Source organism: Thermobia domestica, chromosome 2 (genome assembly GCF_964235325.1).
Source record: "Thermobia domestica chromosome 2, izTheDome1.hap1.1, whole genome shotgun sequence".
NCBI classification, from domain to species: Eukaryota; Metazoa; Arthropoda; class Insecta; order Zygentoma; family Lepismatidae; genus Thermobia; species Thermobia domestica.
Genome location: NC_137455.1, coordinates 252,011,383 through 252,035,827, shown reverse-complemented (window position 1 = coordinate 252,035,827; position 24,445 = coordinate 252,011,383). Strand labels below are relative to the sequence as shown.

Below are 24,445 nucleotides of genomic sequence, written 5' to 3'. Positions count from 1 at the left end.
TCCTGCACGGACTGAATCACATCAACACTAGTTGTTGGCCTTCCGCTACGAGGCAAGTCCAAGACACTTCCGGTAACTAGGTACTTACCGTACCATCTCTTGATACTTGAACCTGCAGGGGTTGTTTCTGATATTTTTGTCGGAATTTTTTTCTCACCAAAACACTAGATTTTAACTCACAAAACCACGCCACATCCTGCGCTTTCTCTTGAATAAACGCCATCTTTGTCACGTGATTTGCGGCTATCACGTCAACGTTTACATCCGCTCATTGTTGCCAACAAAAATTTTAACATTTCCACTTATCATTACAAACAAAATACAAAATTATAAGTAATACTTTCAAAGTTACAGCTTTTGACTTTTTTTTTTGCAGGGCTTTTGAAAGACTCTGTATATAAATCGTTCTTTTCTATCAATAACTAACAATTATGCTACTTAAAATATTATCTGGATGCCGGAAATTACGGAAACTAAATAAATAGTTAATGCTTCTCTATATTAACAGAATACATGTTTAATAGGTATTCGATTATAATTGTTTTCAAGTAACGTAAAGCGAGCGGTCTTGGATTCGATCCCCAGCAGTGATACTCGGTCGAAAAAGTGTAGAAGCTTTCTCGGGCCAGCCATACTGAGTAAAGTTTTCCTGGGTTTTTATTTATTCACATTAGGCAAATGCCTATATAATTCTATATATAATTCCTCTCTCTATGTAATTCTTACTGAAAAGTATGTTTAACTCCAATTACTTAATCAATATTTTTAATAATATATTTTATTGTAATACTTTTACTATTCAATGTTGTATACACTACATTTCCCAAAGCAAAACCTCGCAAATGTATAGTGGACTAGTGAATATTATCAAATAAATTATCGTTTTGTTTACATAAATACTGCATCGCCTCATTTGAAACTCCGTACTTTAAATAATAATAATAACAACAACAATAATAATAGTAATAATAATAATAATAATATCATAGCCATACCTTTATCAGAATTTCAGGCTTAGTCAATAAATGAATTCAACGTGGTCTCTATTCGAAGTTCTATTTACTCGAATCCGATAGAAATACAAAGAGAAACTTCGAAAACAGGTAAAAGAAAAATGTTACTTTGGTGGGACTGGAACTAACCTTTAAGAGTTCCTTTCAATTTACAAACAAATGCCTTAGGCACTTTGTTTCTTTTCTTTAAGTTAACTGATTCACCGAACGTATCTGTGTAACTTGTCTCTAGTTTCTACTCGGTTATATACGTTTTACAATAATTTCCGTTAATCTTGAACGACAGGAACACGAATACAAAAACATCTAAGAGAATTAAAATTCCAAACTCTCCCACCGGGAATCGAACCCGGGACCCCCTACACCTTAGGCACACGTGCTAGCCACTAGACCAGCGGGGAAAGCAAGTGAGATGCATTTTGTAGTATCTGAAGTTTACACCTAATTCATCCTGCTGTAATAATGTTTACCGTATTCGTTACTTTGAGGAATGATATGTGTTATTCATATAGGTTCTATTACATATTCGTTCATAAATATTATATAAATTATCAGAATTATTCATGATCTTCCATGGATTTTCATTAGCGCATGCACAATAGACAGACAGTGTAATTGAAAGGTGAGTTCAGCAGATATTATATGTTTCGCCGACATTATTTAATAGCTATGTAGAAGAGATAGCAAAAATGAGTTTCCATAATGAAGATGGAATTTCGGTAGGAGATAGAATTATGAGGTGTATACGGTTTGGGGTTGATACGATTGTTGTTGCAGAATCTAAATAGAAAATTAATAAGATGTAGAAAACTTGAGAAAGGCTTCTGAAGAATATGGGATGAAAATAAATGTTAGAAAGACAAAATCCATGGTGATTGAAACGAAGCGATCGGTGTCAAATATAGAAGTAGGAGCGGGAAAAAAACAGGTGACTAGTTTTGATGTCTGAGTAGTATTATTAGTGATATGACATGCGAACGTGAAATAAAAGCAGGGATAGAAATGGCGAAAGAAGCCTTTAGGATGAAGAAAATACTATTTTGTGGGTCTTAGAGTTGAAAAAAAAAAGACTCATAAAATGCTTCGTGTACTGTATTTTACTGTATTTATAGAACAGAAACATGGACGTTACGCAGAAATGATGAGAAACAATTGGAGGCTTTCGAAATATGTGCGTGGAGAAGAATAAAGACAAATAGCTGGGTCGAGAGGAAAACGAATGAGAGGGTTGGAAATGGAAGGAGAAAAATATTATTAAGAAGAGGAAGAGAAACTGGTTGGAATATTGGTTAAGAAGGAACTGTATCACGAGGGATGTACTAGAGGGTATGGTGGCAGGAAAGAGAGGGAGGGAACGAATTAGACTATATAGAAACATAATTAGGCTATTGGCGATATCAAAACAGAAAAATCGTATGTGAAGATGGAGAGGTTAACAGAAGATTGTGGAGCATGGCAGCTTCTCAGCTGCGGTAAGTGATCCGCTGGTAATGGCGGAATACTTCTGATATAATGATGCTGATGATGCACAGTAGAAACAGAAAGATCCAGTTTACTGTCATTGCTAATTCGAATCACAATGCAAATTTCTACAAGTTGTCAAAATGCCTAGCTCTAATGGCTGTAGAGAACTATCTGTTAGTCTGCGAGGAGAAATTATAGTCGAGTAAAAGTGGAACAAACTCTCATTCATATCGCTTGGGTTTTGGGCTGTGACGAGAAAGCAGTGAAGAAATTGATTTAGCGGTATGACAAATAATAATAATAATATAATAATAATAATAATAATAATTTATTTCACAATTCATTTCTGCCAGTAGCTTTCGCCCCCTTATTCCCACTTCATGCTTACTCAGGAGGAAGCTGCGCGTCCCCAGGTTGGGAACCACTACTTTCCATTAAGGAATTTGCATTCTGACTAATATCAGTAAACTGCATTCTTCTGTTTCTACTGCGCGTGCACCAGTGAATTTCCATGGAAGATCATGAATAATTCTGATAATTTATATAATATTTATGAACGAATATGTAATAGAACCTATATGAATAACACATATCATTCCTCAAAGTAACGAATACGGTAAACATTATTACAGCAGGATGAAATAGGTGTAAACTTCAGATACTACAAAATGCAGCTCACTTGCTTTCCCCACTGGTCTAGTGACTAGCACGTGTGCCTAAAGTGTATGGGGTCCCGGGTTCGATTCCCGGTGGGAGAGTTTGGAATTTTAATTCTCTTAGATGTTTTTGTATTCGTGTTCCTGTCGTTCAAGATTAACGGAAATTATTGTAAAACGTATATAACCGAGTAGAAAATGGAGACAAGTTACTCCGATACGTTCGGTGAATCAGTTAACTTAAAGCAAAGAAACAAAGTGCCTAAGGCATTTGTTTATAATTTTGAAGAACTCCTAAAAGTTACTTCCAATCCCACCAAAGTAACATTTTTCTTTTACTTGTTCTCGAAGTTTCTCTTTGTATTTCTATCGGGTTCGATTAAATAGAACTTCGAATAGAGACCACGTTGAATTCATTTATTGACTAAGCCTGAAATTCTGATAAAGGTATGGCTATGATATTATTATTATTATTATTATTATTTAAAGTACGAAGTTTCAAATGAGGCGATGGAGTATTTACGTAAACAAAATTATAATTTATTTGATGATATTCACTAGTCCACTATACATTTGCGAGGTTTAGCTTTGGGAAATGTAGTGTATACAACTTTGAATAGTAAAAGTATTACAATAAAAATATATTATTAAAAATATTGATTAAGTAATTGGAGTTAAACATACTTTCCAGTAAGAATTATATATAGAGAGGATTTACTTTAAAATGCGAAGCAAACGAATATTCGAGTTTTAATCTGATTAGAAGTCGATAACTTACACAAGAATATTTACTTCATTAGTTCTATAAATCTTTATGCTTATAGTATTATAATTCACTTTAAAATTATGATTTTTCCATTTCAAAACGTAGAACGAGAAATAAATGTAATATTCTATTTAAGGAAACCTTTCAAACTGATGATTTCAGGGCATGACCTGTGGGAGAATTTGAGACTCTGTCGACATAAATTTCCCCCTTTGTGGCCATAAGTTATCTTCGATCATGCTCAAAGTGGACTAATAATGTTTTATTAGTTTTCTCTCATTCATATATTGACCATTACCGGGGGAGAATCTTCTGAAATCGTCAATGCTTATAATTAGTTTTTCATTACAAATCAAAGGATAATAATGAAATATTGAACATAATATTTTCTTCTCAGCTGTGGATTTTAGATTTGCAATTCATATAATGTTCCCTTCTAATGGAATTTGAGAGAAAAGTAGTTGCCAAAGATTTATTTAAAGAAATGTTCTCAGTCCTCTGATGAAAATAGGAACACACTTTAAAAAAAAAGCAAAAAAAAACAAAAACGAATACTCCCTTCAGGGTTTGAACACATAAATTTCTAATTGATAGACTAGTGACCCAAACCGCTCGACCAGTTCGTATGTCTTCAGTGAGTCTCTTTTAACTTTTGGGTCAAGTAGTTTCCTGCTCCACACTTCTTTTTGTTTATGTCGATACGACTATAAGTTTGTGGTGAATATTTGGCAGTTACAGGTCTTGCAATGCATAAAAGTCTTTTTCGTATAAATTATGTTCAATTTTACGTCCTAATAACTTATATACAACAGGTTGAATCTGTGAAATGATTGGGGTTGGAGTGATCGTAAATGTTTTCATAGTTAAGAGCCTGGATATGAAAACCCGCTTTACGTGGGGATTTACTTTTGAGAAATTTGGTACATTGTAAATAGATTGAAAACTTGATCACTTGGCACTTCATTTAATAATATCTATTTGAGCTAAATTTTCTCATGGGTTACTTTGATATAATGTGAACCAGTTTAGGGGGATAAGCAGGGATAAAAGTGGCTGTGTAAAAGTAGGGAGACGCATGACACCACTCCGTTCCCCGTGCCTATTTTAATTTTTAAGGAAGTCCAGAGCCGCCATAGATACTTTTTGGAAGTGGAGGGAAGGCATCCATCCGCGTTCCCCCTCACTTCTACCCCTGGGGTAAGTGTCAAAAAACTTGGAAGTCTGCAAATAAGGATCTCCCTAATATATAATTTAACCTTTGGTGTAGAAGACCCGAGTTCGATTTCTAGTGGAAACTAATGTAGTTCCTGCATAATATGTGTATATGTATGATTGTATAGTGTTTCGCTGCCATTATCTGAGAAAAGTTTACCGTAAAAGTTATTTTAGTTCGACCTTAGGAGAGTTTGAATTGAACATTGCCTGCCCAGAAAACGCCGTGTTTATAGTCATAATGACCGAGATCCCCGCATGCCGGTATCCAACCCAAAATGTAGGGGAGACGATCGAACCATATTATATAGTTCATTACGATATTATAATTCATTTGCTAGCTTAGCGTGAAAATTTTAGGGAGACCAGTAAAAATTTAGGGGGGTCGGCCCCATGGACTCCCCGTGAATGCGGATCTGGGTCCCCGTAAGATAAACCTGTACCGAAGAATATAACGTTGCTTATAAAATTATCATTTATCTTAAAAAGTATGCTTTCTCCAAAATGTGGGACATGTGTAATTGTGTCGTAGCATCGGTACCGTATATCTATTCTTAACCTGCATCGTAGATGTATCTAGTTGTAGATAATGCGAAAGATTCCGTGAGTTAAGGTAATCACTTTTGATTCTACAAGATATAGTTAATTAATAGACTTTTTAAAGGCTGTGTTAATTAAAATGTAACTAAAAATTCTCATTTCTTTTTGTTTTAAATCACGTTTAAAATGTGTTTTAACGACTTTTCTTTCCAAAGATGTGGCAACGTGGGAGTGTAATCTGCTGCTATCTATTGAGAAAATTTAACCTTAATGAGATCCCAGTTGTTCCCTCCAAAACCTGTGCCTGCTGTACTGAAATCGTCCTTATTAAAAGTTCTAAATACTTACATGTATTTATATTTAGTTTTCTCACCGACTAACGGTTACACAAATATTAATACTTACATCTAAAAATGGTTAATGATAATGTGGTTTATGTGTGTTGACAGTCAAGCTTGTTAAATATTGCACTGTCCTAGCGAACGTAGCGTACTATCGGTAATACGTATGTAGCAAGTGTCGATAATTTATACACTTGCTCGTGTTGCTTAGTTACTAAATTATATTCAGCTTGACATGGAATAAATACTTCTGGACTTTATATATGTAATTATACCTTATTTGTATTTAATAGTGAGTGTCAATAGTAGTACGCTTCATGTGGGTTGGCAGTAAAGTTTGTTAAATATTGCACTGTCCTAGCGAATGTAGCGGAACGTCAATTAGTAACTATGGGAAATTCGCGTTACGCACAAACAGAAATATGTGTGTTATAAAGAGATTTAGGGTCTACATATAGATGAGAAGTATTATTGATGCAGGTTTTTAGTCAGTATCATATTTTGTTAAAATGTGAGGAATTGAAAATGGCAATCGATATCAAGTAAATGTCAAAGGCTATAATACAGAATTCCAGCTCGGAGTATAAAGCAAGAGAAATTGAAAAGAGAGATGTTACGCTTCGCTAGTTCACACCGGAAGGCGATGAAGCTTTGCTAATATAGTAAGTATGACCTTGATTTTACGCGGAAAAAATGTGTTACGAAAGTTCTTGCATAGCTATAACATCAATACGCAATACGATTTGCTTTCAATGTTTCGGTTTGTGATATAATAGTTCCTCTCCCCATATATCTGGTTATCAAGTTTTAGAATTAAAAATTTATTAGCATATATTTTATATAAACTTTTATAGGCGCTGATTTATTGTGTTTTTAGGTTCCAATAAGTTAGGGCCTATAATTAAAATCAAAATATCATGAAACAGTAGAATTACAACAGATAAAATAGAAAAGAACAGAACAACATAGAAAATTGAGAAAATAGTAGATTGTTGTTTACTACGGTGTCGTTTGCCACGATTTGACAGTATTTTAATTGATTACGTGTTTTTTTTGCCACGACTCGATTTTGGTGTTTGCACTGTATTATTCTTCCAGATTAATCTCATACTTGTGAAGATTTTTCACAAAAATGACTCGTAAGTTAAGGATTGCCACATAATATATACAAATAGTCCCAAGCACTGGATTACTGCGCTATCGGTTGTTAACGTCACATTAAATTTATTCAAGTTCAAGCATTCGAGGTTATCGTTTATGTTTTTAGAAACCTACCAAATGCGTTTCAAAATTGATATTACGTACGAATTGTTATTTTAATGAATATCGAACGTTGAGTCTAGACATATTGTTAGGACCACCTATAAGAGGGGTGGCAATCCCGACAGATGTCAGGCCCCGGACCTTCGTGAGGGTGTGAGATAAAAATTATATTTTATTTTAATTTTTCATAACCTTCTTAGAAATTGTATTAAACAAAGATTTAAATATATGGATTCAACAATCTTTTAAGGATATTTGGTGACAAGAATGAAGTTTAGTCCATTGATAATATAAGAATTTTGTGAATTTTGTGTTGTTACTTGGCTGTTTTCAAGCGCACAGAGATTATTATGGCTTGTGTATAGCCCACTCCCCCCAGTTCTTTGTTACCGGAACTGAAAGAGTCATCACTACTACTACTACTACTACTACTACTACTACTTATATCGAGAACAGTACCCAACCAACCCCTGCGGGGCTTCTAACCCGTCCCTACTACTACTCCTAGTACTATTATTACTAACTACCACTACTACTACTTATACTGAAGCCTCCTGACCACAAGATTTACATCGATATTTTTATAAAAAGGCCTTGTGTCCATCTTAAACATAAATTAAACATAACTTTCTTACAAGGCTGTCTATATTCTTTATTATAAATTAACTTATAATAAAGAATGTAGACAGCCTTGTAAGAAAGTTATGTTTAATTTATGTTTAAGATTTACATCGTAAATCTTTATAACATGCGATTCCGATTCATTATGAACTAATATGAATCGTTAGAATCACCATGATTCGTAAAAATCACTGGAAGGAGCGGGCTATACTCAATCCATTATTACAAATAATATTAAAATACAGTGGTGGGCAATCTCTTTTTTCCATAGTCTTTCTGAAACAAGATGAAGTATGCAATAATTGAGACAATGGAACCTGTAGTAGGAAAACTACAAGAAGTACTGAAAATTTTACAAAATACACAAAGTCAATGCAGTTTGCCCCGTGATGGGATAGCAGAAGTAAAGGCTCTCTCTAAAAGCCTTCACTCTAGCTGGTGATTTAAGAAAGATTTTAAGTTCGAACAAGTTTGTTAATATCCGATTACATGAATTGTCTTTGCAATCCTATGTAAGGAGTGTACTAAGCAGGTGAGATATAATGCTTGGGAAAATGTGGCATTGTGCCTCATTTGCTTGCTTCATAATGTGGCTGCTGCATCAATAAGAAAGAGAAGAACGTTGTCATGTTTAATTTCAATAGACCAAAGTAAATACAGAGCACTGATAGAAACTTAAGATATGCTGGAACTATTAGTTTTTCTACAACGTCTACTACCAAGAGACAAATTTTAAATAGTTTCCTAGATTCCATAGCCACCCCCTTAAAAAAAGGAAACCTCTGATATTGATGTTGATGTATAGTGTGCATTGCACTTCCTGCTAGCTGATGATTTGTGTTTCATTGTATTTAAATGCTGTCACAAACCAACTTTTTTCCAGCACAAACTGATTTTTCACAAATTCTTCAAAACGGTATTGATCTATCCGTTATAAAGATGTCTATTCCAAATTCTTTCACAAAATTGATCATTTCTCCTCACTGTGAAAGCCCTACCTTGCGTATGGCAATGAAAAACACACAAGGCGACAGCAAAAGAGAAACAAGACAGTTTATTCGAATTAGTTGCCATCTCCTTCTATTGTGTCTAACATGTTGTTTTACATTAGTGATACTATTATTATGATTGACACGTGTTAGCAAAATGTGTAAGTTGTTAATATGAGTGTAGCGATGGGAACAACGCGTCGTGTTGACACTACACTCGTGCCGTTTATTACTTGTCTGGGATCTTTTTATGAATGCGATTAGGGTAAATTTTCTGCTTCAACACAAAGGAAGCCAGTTGGAGACGCCCACACGCAGACATACAGAAACAGTGTTTTCTTTTTCTCAAATTATAAGTAATTTCTGTACGAAGAATGGTTGAAATTGCTGCAGGTGTTCCAGAGTTATGCTGGAATATACATACATACATACTTTTTAAATATATTTAAACAAAATCATTATAGCTGATTTTGAGATACTTGCATTTTTTAAAATTTTAATCTTTCAGTAAACTATCGGTATTTTTAAAGATAGAAATTAAATTCGATTACTCCCGGTTAGAGTATTCTGAAAAACTTTTATGTCAACTTCTGTCTAGATACCTTGAATGGCATTTTTCTATTAGACTTGAAACTAATGAACTTCAATAGCCTTTTTCAGTTTCCTAAAGTTTCTTAAATATTGTTTTTTTCGTCGAACTTGTTAATCCAAATCTGAGCCCATACTCTTTCATTATAATTTGTTTAACTACCAAAAGATCACTCTCAAGTTGAAATTATTATTAGTTATATTTTTAATAAATCTTTACTCCAAAGATCAAACTCCCTTTCTAATTTGAGAGCCTTCTTTCTCACTTACCCTTATTTCAGAGCCTAAGTAATTAAACAGAAACTTTCCATATAGTGTTAGATTTACTTTTAAACCTAAGGATACCTAAACTTTATCCTATATAAATAATGAGCACCAAATAATTTAACACCAATTAGCTAGGCTAATACCAGACGTGCACTTTAATACCATTTTGTATTCCCATATATACTGCTATAAATTATAACATATATATAACATTTAGATATTAGATCCAAGACATTTTATAACTGTAAAAGCTTCAGAAATTACAATATAAACACGAATATTATATATCATTCTTTTAACAACAATTTTACATTGCAATGATCTGGTACGTATAATTGCAATTAACACTTCTTTCTAATCTTCCAACAAATTCCAAAGTTCTTGTTCACTAAATTATATTTCTATAACAAAAATTTAATTATGATTCCTTTTTAACTTCATAATAACTGTTTATATCCGTTGCCTACCTAGCTAACACATCAACATAAGAATAATAATAAAACTAATTTTGTATGTGCAAAATCTAACTTATTCCGCCTAGTATATCTACATATATTTAACAGTCTCCAAGAAAGTCAGGCTCACCGGTAACCACAATCGAACTGACAAATGGACGGAGGAAAAGACATTGAAGAATAACTTTGTTGCCACGTATGAGTCATAAAACGTGTAAATGCGTTGAAATCTTGAATTAGATTCTCTTCACGATCACCATGCTTTCTTCTATCCTATCATCACTCGAAAGGATAAGAGATCTAAGTAGCTTCCAAATGTGTTTTTAAATTATAGCATCATTGAGCAATTGAACTAGTCGATCGTCTATAGGGCAATATCAAATAACTATAATTTTTTGTAAGAAAACTATCGAAATGTACCTTGTTCACACTGACAGAATAGGTTTGTGGAAAATGTTTGAATCCCTCCTTTTTCTTTAGGATACGCACTTCAATGAAAGCATAATAAAAACCCCTAGGGCACTCTTTTTTGGCATAAGTTTTGAAGTCCTGTTAACATACGTCCTTGAATGAAAGTAAAACGATAAAAAAGCTTGAGAAAGGTAGGCAACTATGTCTTAAAATTCATTTCAACTCATAAGCTCTCTTCCTTGTGGCGCGATTACAAAACAGACAACATCGCACTCAGTGCGGCGAAAAAATATAGAAAATGTCCTCCTTTTTTCGGCTTTAAAACTGGAATTCTCAAACACGCTGGGAACATGTCCTCATATTTTAAATCAGGAGTTTATATATATACTTCTGATATATATATATATATATATATATATATATATATATATATATATATATAATAGAATTTCACCATCCTAACTAGAGGGAGTTTTTTCTCACTAATTTTTGACCTGTATCTCCCTGAGGATATATATTTTCATAAAAGCAGCATAATAAGAACCCAGTTCGAGGTAGGTGTTACTTATATTCCAAAGTTCGTATCAAACGGTTCACCGGGTTACACAAGATTAGTTTCATTTTTATATACGGTGTTATGAAACGATAAAAATATATCCATATGTCAGAATAACGAAAATATAAAAAAAAATCATCGATTAATATATCGAAATATCGCACAACCCTATTATGTTAGCTATTTTTCAGAAGCAATATTTTTTCAACAGTTAGTAGGATTTTTAACTTTAGCTTGCAGCAAAGATTTCAAATAAGAAGAAAAGATTCCGATTTACTTCAATATTGCATAGTTTTTCAAAGCGTGGTGAGGTTGGTGGTCAGTCTTCCTAGTGTGATTGTACGGAAGAAAATAAATCCACTATTATTGTTTCCACGGTTTTATTTTCTGAAGATCTGTATATAAATTAATGTAAGGATGTAGAATCAGATGTCTATGGCTGAGTATTTCTATCTAGGTATTGTAAAATTTGCTCTACTTGGAATGTAAATTAAAGTCTTAAATGAACAGCAGACAAGTAGTATTTTAAAGTTTATATCCTTTGGTAACATTGTTAAAAGTAATTTTGACTAGACAGACTGTCCCATTCAACAGTGTGACACCGACCGACCACTAAAACAAACATGAGAAACGAGAGAGCTGATGATTAGATTTGGATTTCGCTTCAAACTTCAATTTAGCAGCCCATGCTTCTTTAGTGTTGAAAATGAAAATTAAGTTACAAGTAAACAGAAAAATACAGTTAGAAATAACAGTTTGACAGTTACAAATGCGTACATAATCTGTGTGCTTATGTTGAATAGAATTTTTAAAATTATCTTAATTACATTAATTCCTTTTCATCTATGTACAGCACACTCTGAGGTTCCATTTTCGTTTCATCCCCCATTCTTTGCCACTATCGGGAAGTTTAGGTTTAAATATTTTGGATATGGTATCTTTAATGACTTTTTGGATATGGTACCTCAATACTACTGTGCCTAAAATCAGAGTTGCTTTATTATTTATAATCTTCTGCCATCTGATTGAGAGTTTTTGTGGTGCCATATAAAGAGCCTATAAACTTGCATCATCATTATCTGTGAAAGTACTTACATTATTATTATTACATGTCACAGTGAAGTGCGTTTAAATGTTTCATTACATTGGTCTGTTTGAAATAATTTATGTATGTATGTGTAATTTTCTCTTACAAGTTCATGTTCACGCTAATCCTTAATTGTGATCTGCTAGCTTCGATGTTCATTCTAAAACCATACCCACGAGGGTTAGCTGAAAACATTATTTCGCAGCCGAAGTAGATTCAAAGTGACGTTATAATCCCATTGATTTTCCTAGTTATATGGTCTTGCTGGAGGTGTTCGTAACACACCTGAGCAATATAGTTTTACTCTCGTTTTATTTTATTTACCTGAGTTGCCAGAATACCGCCGGTTGATTTGCGGTTTTAGCTTATGATAAACCTTTTCACGTGGTTAAACCAGAAATCATACATTGACACTGTGAAAATAACTGTAAACTTGAAAGTAGTAAAATGACAAAATTTGTCCTTACCCCAAAAAAGACGGAAAAAAAAATCAGAACAAAATGTGAGATTGAAGTCGGGTAAAGTTGAATGTATATTATTTTTAGTCGTAGATTCACAATTGCATGTGGCGCAGGGGCGGCGTAGGGGTGACCTCCAAAGAAACGAGAATTCCTGGAGCACTTTATTAGAAGTTCAAAGAGGAAAATAAACAACAATCATGTACATTGTTCAAGCTAGAAAAGCACATCTGGAATTCGAAAGAAGCAGAGACACACATGTTTATCTACTTCGCGTCAGTACAAAATGAAATCTCGAAGGAAAAACTGAAGCGAAATGGTAATATCTTTTAGGCCACAAAAGACGGATGGAAAATTAAAGTTAATTATTGGGAAATAATTCGTGGAATGAAAGTATAGGAGAAAAATAGAGAAATTCCCGAGACAACGTACGGACTCTATGCTGTCTACAACAAATTTTCATGGGTTTGAGATCGAACGAAAGACTCCGTCACACCAGAAATAATCACTCTATCACTGAGCTATTGTGCTTTTCACTTTGGAAGAAACATGATATCAATAAATGAATTGCTCAGTTGTGTGTTAAACCAATGTACGAAAAGGTAATGACGCTCAAAGTGTGGAACTCGTAGGTTTTTCTTTCGGAAGTGGTAAGTACATTTCTCAGGTGAATTATTCTTAATGGTGAATTGATGGACCGCGTCCCTTCAGGGATCACGGACAGATTGTTGGTAGGTCGCCCATAAGGTGGTTTTAATACATTTTATTATTGTTATTGTTTTTATTATTTGTAAGGAAGGAGGGTTTGTATGAGACTAGCAAAAAGCGGGTCTTGTGTTCGAAAGGCTGAGAATTACTGTTCTAGGTTAATTCTAAGAAAATGCAAATGAATGAGGAGCCTATAAAGATATCTAAGAGATTGGATTTACGAGTTGTAAGCATTATTAGTCGTATGATGGATAACGAAATGATTCAGACAGTCTTCTAATGTGAAAAGAGGGGAGATAGTACTTCATGATGCTGAAATAAAGATGCTCATAACAAATGGCAAAAACATGTTGTAGAGACAGGAAACTGTGTCGAGGAATGGTACTGATAACATCAGTTCGTATAGATAAGCTCTTGTCTATGTGAATATATTCACTTAACGTCTTCGTATTACTATATTTCACATTACGATGTACAACATATGGCAGACGTTTACAGATCAATTCAAGACTTCTATAGTCATCACTCAGATCCATAACTAGGGGTGTCCACGGGGTTCAGTCCCTTGAACCTTTCAGTTTTTGATGTATATATACATGAATATATAGAGAACTCAAGTAAGTTACCCGAATATGGTCTCGCCCTCTTCCCCTCGTCTTAATGTTCTGGCTACAGGCTTGTCAGATAAGTTGTATAGATTGTTTCCTTGAGTCACTGTAACTGTTTCTTAACCTGTAAAACGTTCAGTGAAAAGTATTTTAAATTTGGACGAAGTTGATATATAAATTCACTAAAACATTATTGAAAGTGACGACGCCATTTTTAATATCTTGGTGGGATAAGTAGAGACAGAAATATTTTGGGGGGCAGCAATTTTTGTGTACCGAAAAGGGTAGATTTATATTACCTGACCTACATTATAGTCATGTGAAGGAGTCGTCAGCGGGCGGATGCGCTTGCCCTCCTGTCCTTCCTCCGGCGAAAGAAATAATCATTCGTAGTTTTAGTTATTTTTTAATGTAAAAGGATATTACGGACACACTATATATATAATATATGTTCGTTTCTACTATCCTCCTTCAAAGTTTGGTACGAGAGTATTCAACAGCGTACACTTTATCAATAACTTCGAACGTGTTTGAAAAAAAAAGAATCTTAATTTCCCTAAGTTAACATTAATCTATCTTAAATTCGCATTGTTGAAGGGGAAAAATATTAAATGTATCAGTTTCGGCTGACGAGTACTACGAACACGCTAGTAAGTATATTTATATTCAAACAGATGGAACTACCATCGTCTAAATTCTAAAAGTCGATACTTCAATTTGTAATAGCAGAGGTAAATGGTATGTATAATGAAGACCTGAAATGAACGAAGATGATCTTCAAGTGTACAGTTGTGGACTGAAGTAGGAAAAAATAAAACATTATTCTACCCTCGTCAGTTATTGATAAGTTCGAGTTATTCCATTTCATCATGTTACTCCATTTCATCTATCTCAAGTATATTCTTGTACAGTCCTCATCAAAAAACCTGCAACATGAGGATTTAAGTTTACTGTGAAACAACGAAGTCTTTTACTCCAAAATAAGTGTGCAGGGGAGGACGCCAAGGTTTCTTCTGGCGTGATTCGTACCTCGTAGACGTTATGTTGATTCCCTGCGCTGTTCGACGTAGTTTCACAATAAACTAACATGCTCATGTTGCAGGTTTTTTTTTTTTTTTGCTGCGGACTGTACATTTTTAATGACACACTCGTAGTATGCATAGGGAAAATTGAGATGATATGTAACAACTATTTTACGTTGCATAATTGCCAACAAGTGAAATTTACAGCTGAAATATGGAAATGATGGCAGCACACTTCTTAATACTGTAAAAAAAATTCCAAAATTGCTTTAAAATACTTCAATCGTTATTCTATGTTCATAATACGTTACTTAAATTTATACTTGCCATTGAGCGCTTCCTCATTGTAATATCTTAGTACGTAGGGTTTGCTTACTTATGCTTCTATCTACTGTATATTATTTTGTTCTACTTTCATATATTCATGAGGGAGACTTTTATATGTTTCATTTCACAATAGGAAACTAGTTCAGTAAGTTTCCAGCTACTTCGTTATTTTTAAACCACAACATTCGTATTTGTGTGGTTGATTTACCCAATTGTACCAGACAACCAAGAAAGTTCGTACGGCTTTTACACCTGCCGCTATTTTTCGTGAGGTAATCATTTCTACCGGCAGGGGTACCTATGTGCTGAAGCGTAGCCAGGATGTGTGTTTGGGGGGGGGGGCAAGTGCTGTTATACGTACACATAGAAAAATTACAAACAAAAAATATATAAACATAAAAATATGCATCAAAGTACCAAAGTACATTGTCGGACCTCTTTGGGGGGCGGCCCCTTTGCCCCCCCCCTTCCCTACGCCACTGCCTGTATGTGACAGTTTCTGAAAGCTGAATCATTGGCACGTCGGCTAGCGTAGATAACAGGTCGCATTCGACAATTCAAGATCAAGTATTCGCAGTGAACCATTTCTGTGTCGAACACAGTAATCAGAGCTTGTTTACTGTATGAGTTCAAGTTGGGCACAAAAGGTGCGGAAGCAGCAAGGAAAATATATGCAACGTTTGGAGAAGGTACAGTTAGTGAATAGACAGCTCCAAAGTGGTTTCACACTTTTCGACCGGCGATGAGACACTTGAAGACAAACCTCGATCGGGCGGACCAAAATCTCTCGATTTGGACCAACTCAAGGCAGCAATTGAAGAGGATTTAAGTCAAATGTGTCAAGAACTCGCTCAACGATTTGGGGTAAGCGATGAAACCATTCGTGTGCACTTGCATGAGCTTGGAAAATCGTGGAAACTGAGTAAGTGGGTCCCTCATGTGCTGACTGCTGCGAACCGTCTCCAGCGACTGAACATTTGCTCTTCCTTGCTGACTAGGAACAACAACTGTCCAATTTTGGACCGCATTTGGACGTGTGATGAAAAGTGTGTAATGTACGGTAAGAGAAAACGCTCGTGGCATTGGCTATCGTTAAATGACTCCATGCCTGTAAGTGCAAAACCTGCTCTTCATCATCGGAAGGTGATGGTGTGTGTATGGTGGACTACTGCTGGGATTGTGCATTATGAGTTTTTGGAAAGTGGCAAAACCATAATCAAAGAGGTCTACTCAGCACAATTGCAAAGAGTAGCCGAATAGCTTGCAAAAAAACAACCTGCACTAGTGAATAGGAAGGATGTTCTTGTCCACAAAGACAATGCGAGACCTAATATAGCAAAGATTACCCTGTTCGTGATTTCTCTCGGCTGAGAACTTCTGCCACATCCAGCGTATTCACCAGGTATTGCTCCATCAGACTATCTTTTTTTGTCTATGGACAATCATATGCTCAATCGACAATTAAAAACTCAAGAAGAGATTGAAAACGCGGTGGCGCAGTTTTTTGATTCCCAACACAAAGATTTCTTCAAAAATGGCATCTACAAGCTTGTAAAACGATGGGAGAAGGTTGTAGAAGCGAATGGTGAATATTTTGCGGAATAAACATAAGGTAAACACATTGTTTTTGGAACTTTTCTTTTTTGTACTGAAACCGCACGAACTTTCTTGGTTACCTGGTAGAAATGATATAAGCATAGTTCACTGCGACTAGATATATAATTTCCTTTCATTTTCTTTTTCTGTTTTGAACGTGGGCTAAGTTTTTGTAGTTTCTCAAAGTTTTACGTCACGTTAACTTCTGTGTAAGTTACAGTTGTAGAACAAAATGTAAAATTAGGAACTCCTAATTCTTGGTGTTCCAAAGGAAGCCACTGAATGTCAGGAAATAGAATCTAAGCAAATACCCCATATATATTTGTATGCCAGCAAACGTTGCATCCTATGATACAAAAATTTTGCCAAGTAGTAGTAGAAATATTAATAAATCATTCTAGTTTATAAAGCTATACTAGTTGCATTTTATAAAGCTGTTCTAGTTTATACTTACTTAGAGATAAACGTACGGTTATCAAAATAGTGAAAACAACTAAAGGAAATGCAACTAACTTACCCTTTAATGCACCATTTTTCCGATCAGACTGTTTTTTTTTTTTTTTTTTTTTAAATTTTGGAGTGGTTTCGATGTAGGAAACACGCGATTTAAAAAAATATATTAATGCAAATAATATAGCGTCTATGGGATATCTTATGGTGTTTGCATATAAGGTCTATACAAAGTTGCGCGTTGATATATGCAAAGTACACTAAAAACCAAATAGAACCAATAAAACGCGACGAATGTCAGCGTACTTGCATTTTTGCACTCATTACACTTCTAACACAGAAAATGTCAGCAGTTCAAAATTGTCCACCTAAACGAGTAAAGAAAGCTCAAAAATGACAAAATAGCGTAACTCAGCGTGCAACAAGAAAGACAGAATCCAACGCAGGCTTACTATGACATCTAGCGGGAAATTCAAAACTTCATTAGTGAAAGGACATCTTAGCTGATATACAAAGCTGCTTTTCTATGTCCGAATTAGAAACTACATGGTGCAATATGATTTCAAAGTAAACTTTACATATATGCAAAGCTGCCCGCTAAAGGGTTAATACGGCGTGGGACAACCGTAAACCTACAGAACAGTTCTGGTTCGTTGTAGAATGAATGAATATATATCATGAATGGTTTCCAGAGGAATATTGTGGAATACTTCATAAAGTACAGCAAACAGTGCTGTCAGAGAGAGTGGAGGAGAATATCTGCACCGGAACTGATAAGAGGTGGTCAATAAATAATATCGAGTTTTGAGGGTTGAGTGGCCGAGGGGAGGCATTCTAGTTCATCTCAGTTTTCATCAAACCGTGCTTTAACAGCTCCAGCAGTGGGCAACAACGTCTCTGTTTCATTGACTGAAAACTTCATCTTGACCATAGGATACGTGGACACCTAAATGTCACTGACAGTAATGCATCCTATGAGCATGGTAACAGGATTCATGGAATACACGTACAATCACAAATGCGTGTATGTGAAAGTGGTACTCTGTATCTCGCTAACTACTGGGCAAATCTGAACCAAATTTAATAGGCAAGTAGCCCGTGGTCTAAAAAATAAAGAATACTATATTTAAGAGTCCGAGCTTGGACATGTTCGGCTCGGCAACAAAGGCTGTGTTCCAAAGCTTTACACGCCGGGAGATTCTGAGCTCAGTTCACCTCGGCTTATTATTATTTGTTTTACTCTGTTTTTTATGGTTACGTAGGATCATTTGTGATGATTCACTCCCGTCTTACTCGGTCCCAATCATCCTCCTCTATTAACCCTTAATATGGATCACTTTCTGCAACATTCAAATTTTTCTTTCCTTATTCAAATATTCCTGAAGTGCTTTTGTAGTTTCTTTATTCCTAAAATGTTTTATCATGGATTAAGTTAATTTGGAGATGTGAAATTCGATATATGAACTCGTAATTGAACGTAATGGAATACGTGTTCCAGTATTTCTGAAAATTCCGTTTCTAAATGGGTAAAAGGAACAACTTCTATAATATTCAAATTTCCGATCCTTTATTGAGAAAATGCATAATAATAATTAAGTTAATTTCCTTAAGTTGGACCTTTTTAAAATTCAATATGTAAGCACTTCATTAAAAATAAGAGAAAACATTTTGCAGCGCTTTGGAAAAATCCACTTCTAAAGAGGAAAGCAGTCAATTTATATAACATTCTAGTTTCCGATTTTACTTCATAAATGCCAATTTTTAAAATTTGCTAAAGCTGGAGGTGTGAAATTTAGTATACAAAGCACTCGTTAGAAGCAAGTGAACACTAAACACGGCACGCACCGTAATCATTGGGCTAAGCGGGAGCTTGCAATAACAATAACAACTATAATCAACAATACGTAATTATTATTAAGCATAACCCTGGAACGTTTGTTTTTTATTATCAAGAATGTTCAGTACGGGCTAGCACAAACATAAAACGCAATAATTAAAGTGAACTAAAAGTTACAGGCCATCGCATTACATTTTCTCGCTCCAACTTCTTAAACTAATTCATATTATGCTGCTATTATTACTGAAACATTTATATATGAACCACGAACAAAAGTATATTTTCGGAAAACTTCGTTTAAAGAAAACTCAACCCTAAAGGGAAACTATACATCGTAGACTTTTTCATGAGAAATGACTTCGTATATAAGGATTAATAATGAAATATTTGTTTACAATTAAATCACATGAATCGTACTTCAGAAAACTGTAACAAATAAATAATCTCCCCTTGTGAATATATTTCATGAGAAGTATTTACGCTACATTGTAGGATTATCAATGAATTTACGAACAGCCTGAGTCGTTTTTGAGAGGGGCCGCGGTGGCGCAGTGGTAGAGCGTTCACCTCTGGTGCTTGGTGTCCTGGGTTCGATCCCAGCCCCCGCCAAGTGAACCTTGTGGTGGACAAACACCGTGTGCGTGGGTTTCCTCAGGGTTCTCCCGTTTCCTTCCACTTTCTTCATTCCACCATTTCATTCATTACTCATTATCATAGTCTCCTTTAGCCTAACCGGCATAACCGTGGGACGTAAAACTCAAAGATTTCATTTCATTTTTCATTTTCGTTTTTGAGAAAATTTCAAAAAATAAACTGGGCGCAACAGTAAACTACTCCTTGTGGATTTATGAATGGGAAATTACTTCATTCATAATGTTCGGTTATTATAATTAATGAAATATGAACAAAATCGCCTGAGCCATTTTTGAGAAAATTGTCCGAAAAAACTCATCCCAGGTGTAAGCTGTTCCATTTGTTTCAGGATAATGAGTTCTGCAGTGTTGTCAGTTTATTATTGGACTTTTTATTTATGAAATATGAGCGAAATTACCTGTCATGTTTGAGAAAATCATCCATCGAATAAAACTAACCCCCAATATAAACTACCCCTTCTGGATCTTTTCAGGACAAATAAGTTATTCCATATTATCAGGTTATTAATGAAACATTTTTTTATGAAATATGAACAAAATAGACTAAGAAATAGAAATCGTCCTTGTATTAAAAAAAGAAAGAACTAATACAGATACAGTATTTAAAAACTTATCCCCAACAAGAAGCTAGTCCTTCTGAACTTTTTGAGGACACGTGACTAATACTACATTGTCAGGTTGTTAAACATTTAAGAGCGCAGAGCAAAAAAAAAAAAAGTTTTATTTTCGAGAAATCAGATTTTGTTTCTTTGTCAATATATCCGGCGCCTTACCTCTCTCTCTCTCTTTTTTTTTTTTTTTTTTTTTCAGATTGCAGAACATTCCTTACTTACTGTCGAATACAAAAGCACTTCTATCCACATTTTCTTCAAAAGTGGACTCTTATCTTTTTTCCCCTGTACCCTTCATTTATTTATGAAATATGTTCAAAATTTCGTGGCTTGTTTTTGAGAAAATCGTCAAGAACGAACCAACCTCATATTGGAGATATTTTTCCTAGAAAAATAACAAGATTATTAGCGAAACATTGATTCGTAAATACGAAGAAAATCGTTAGAGTCGTTTCTGAGAATATCACAGTTTTGGTTTTCACTGTTCAGTAAACTCCATATGTTTGAGGATGAGAAGAAGATTCGACTCCCCGCCTCTACCCTAGGGAATCTTACGAAAACTTGAAGTTTAAAATGCGGTTGACATACTTTGAACGGCATTACTTGTAGGAGACGAAAGGAGGGACAGACATCCAAAAGTTCCTTTCTCTGGATTTAGGGGCCATGTAAATCTTGAAATCTGGAGTTTGATATTTTTTCACCATCATACTTCCTTCTTTCCTATCGTTGTTCGTAAATAAAAGTGAAATAAGTAAAAGTTTAATGTTTATTTACGGCAGTAATGTTTTCTAGACTTCTAGTTAAGTTTGATTTCTTACAAAGTGTTACGATTCTTAGTTTAAGAAGCGATTCGGATAGAACGTTTTGTGGTGTATTCTCTAATAGGTATAATTTCCAATTAAAGAGTTATTTTTCAACTAAACGAATATAAATTTTATTCAAGGTTAAACAGAAGTATATTTTGATAGCTAACGAAATAGTTAATTATCAATTTCAAACAGTTAGAAATGACTATCCGCAAATGTTTTATAAATGGGCTAAACATCACAATAGGAGATGTAATATGTAAAGAAATGAATACTTGTCCAATCTAAATGAATCTTCAAAGTCCATGCAAACAATATAAAGAAAACTACATACCAATGTCCAATACGTAAGATAACCAAAGTCCAATTTTCTCTTGTACGTAAGTGTAATAACATTCAGTTTTGTTTAATTATACCCTTATATAAAATATATATTAACTTCCTTCACTATTAATAAACACAACACTTATTGTTCTCTTTAGAACTCACTATTTTGTAGAAATAATATAGTAACCATATGCCCCTTCTGAAAATTTACAAACTAAGATGTAGTAGGTCTTACCTTTTCCACACGAATGACGCATGGAAGCCAGGTACTCCTCCGCCTCCCACACCTCAATCATATGGTAAAGGTAGCTAGCTAACATCCACACATGGTAACGGGTGTTACCATAGATGTATGTTCATTGTTCAAGCCACTGAAGTTTGATTTTTTCCAACAAATAAATTTGTTATGCAACAAACACTATCAAGTTATGTATATGAAACAGTAGATAAATAACATCGAGCATAGATATAGTATGTAATTTTGTAATTCTTATAGAAATTTATAGTTTTCTTTTCTGTAGTATTTAAGTGGAAACCTAATCGGAAAATGGCCTTTGGGAAGACCTAGACGCAGATGACAGGACAATATTAAGATGTATACATCTATCCCACAGAAATAGAAATACAAAGTAGAAACTGAATCTCATTAGCTAAGGACAGAAGTGCAATAGAGAGCTTGTGTAAATACAGCATTGGAGCTTCGGATTCCATCCATAGTCCATCGAGTTAGAGCTGTAATATTTACTAACATCAAATAATGCCAAGCTTCTGTGAAGCTGTTTTCACAGATAATAGAAAATAATTAATCCATTTAATAAAATAATTTGTTTCATAATATATTTTCGACTTCCTTGGTTATTTTGTTTAGTTTCACTCCCTAAAATGGTTCCGTATCGTACCCGTGAGAAAACAGCTCAATTGAATAATATATTTAAAAAAGTGCCTCAAGCGGCCTCACGTTTTTGAATTTATTTACAATATGAGGTAAAGGTACCTTGTAAGTTTGAAAAGACAATTGTAAGTTAATAAGCATATTCAGGGTTTGATTCATTTATATTGAGCCGAAGTCAATGCGCAACCCATCGCCGTTAAATTACCACGAGACAAGCAATAATGTCTCAGTCGCATAGTACAGCAGTGATTGAGCGTTGTCTGATGCTGCCGAAACTGAACATATTCTAGAAACTCATCGTGACCTTTCCGATGCTAAGTTCACGGCGTCGTACATCGTAAAAATGTGTCAAGTGCGTAATTTTCGTGTAGGTCGTGTCAATGTAAATCATATTATGTGGAAATATGCAGAAGCGACAATCAACCATCTCGTCCACAGATATTTACGCCTCATGGCCATTCGCAAGAGCAGTGCACACACCCTGAAACCGTGCCATGTTGCTGAGAGTAAATAGGAACTGCAGGATGCAGTATGATCGTTATCTCACGGATGATCGGTGGAAGTTTATTGTTGCCCTTGATGAGACGTGAATTTACCCCTCAGACTGTGGTCAAGTTCGGGCCTGTTGACGGCAAGGGCCGAAGAACGTGCTTCCGCTAGTGCATAGTTTCTAGGGATGGGCACGAACGAGTTGTCATTGAAACTCGATTCGACTCGAAACAGACATCTTTTGAGCTCGACTCGAGAACACCGCTCGAAAAATTTCCTCCAACTCGACTCGAATTTGACTCGAGTATCGAGTCGAGTCTATCCAAAATGAGCCAAATCGAGCCAAATGCTGTGTGTAGTTTCAAGTACTTTCTTGAAGTATCCTACATAGACAATATAATTATCATCAATGATGCTACTGCTATAACATTATTATTATTATTATTATTATTATTATTATTATTATTATTATTATTATTATTATTATTATTATTATTATTATTATTATTATTATAACAACACCGTGTAAAAGCATGAAAGATAGGTAGTTTGTATCTGAATACTAAAAACTAGTTGACTGCTGCCCTCGGTGGTCAAGGAGGCAAGGACATCGTCACGAGATTCTGAATTTGAGTTCCGGAGGAGCAAGTATCCGGGCTCGAACCTAAAACCGTTAAAAGTTAGAGGGCGCTGGCCACACAAGTTCAAAACTGCTTCGTCGGGGCTTAGGGTTCTCAAGGCTCGAGCGGCTCGGCTCAAACCTCATTCCCTATCGAGCCGAGCTAACAGCTCACCCACCCAAACCGACACGAGCCGAAACAAACCAGCTGATGGCTCACTGCAACAGAGCCGGCTCGAGACGATGGCTCACCTGAGCCGAGTCGGTGCCTCATCTCAATCAAGCCGGCTCGAGCTGTTCGCTCAGTTGAATCGAGCTAAGCCGGTTAACATCGCTACACGGGTTGAGCTTCTGCTTCGGCTCAAAACTTTCACCGTGCAGGTCTCAGCCTTGGTGGTGAGAACTACTGTATATACTTATGTAAGTGCTCACGACATTTGAGGCTGTCTCGTTATAAAAATCCATTGACGTCTTGTTAATCGAGACGAGGCGAGATGCGAGCAGTGTCTCACCTCGTGAGTAACACTAAAAATATTCCACATTACTGCTTACATTTCTCATAGTTTTTGCTTTCCAGCCTAATCAGGCAATTATTTCAAAACAAGTTAAAACCAGCTAAAGAGCGGCCATTTTTCGAACTCTACTCGACCCGAAACTCGACCTCAAAACAGTGACTCGGCTCGGAACTCGACTCGAGAAAATTACTTTTCACTCGACTCGAAACTCGACTCGAATTCGCTTCGAGTTTCGAATCGAGTCTGGTTTTAGCTCGACTCGTGCCCAACCCAAGTAGTTTTCCAAAAGTGTTCACGA

General features: G+C 35.2%; 1 protein-coding gene across 2 annotated transcripts in view; it reads left to right on the top strand.

Moving 5' to 3' along the window:
* Nucleotides 1-24,445, top strand: part of LOC145678448 (high affinity cAMP-specific and IBMX-insensitive 3',5'-cyclic phosphodiesterase 8B-like) — a 1,074,619-nt gene that overhangs the window by 404,871 nt on the left and 645,303 nt on the right. Inside the window, exon 1 of one of the 2 annotated variants that reach the window (XM_081748585.1) lies at nt 6,421-6,654. The exons of the other annotated variant lie outside the window; for it this stretch is intronic. The gene's annotated coding sequence lies outside the window, so the exon portion shown is untranslated. Of the gene's footprint in view, nt 1-6,420; nt 6,655-24,445 lie in introns of those variants that run through there. 2 annotated transcript variants of the gene reach the window in all.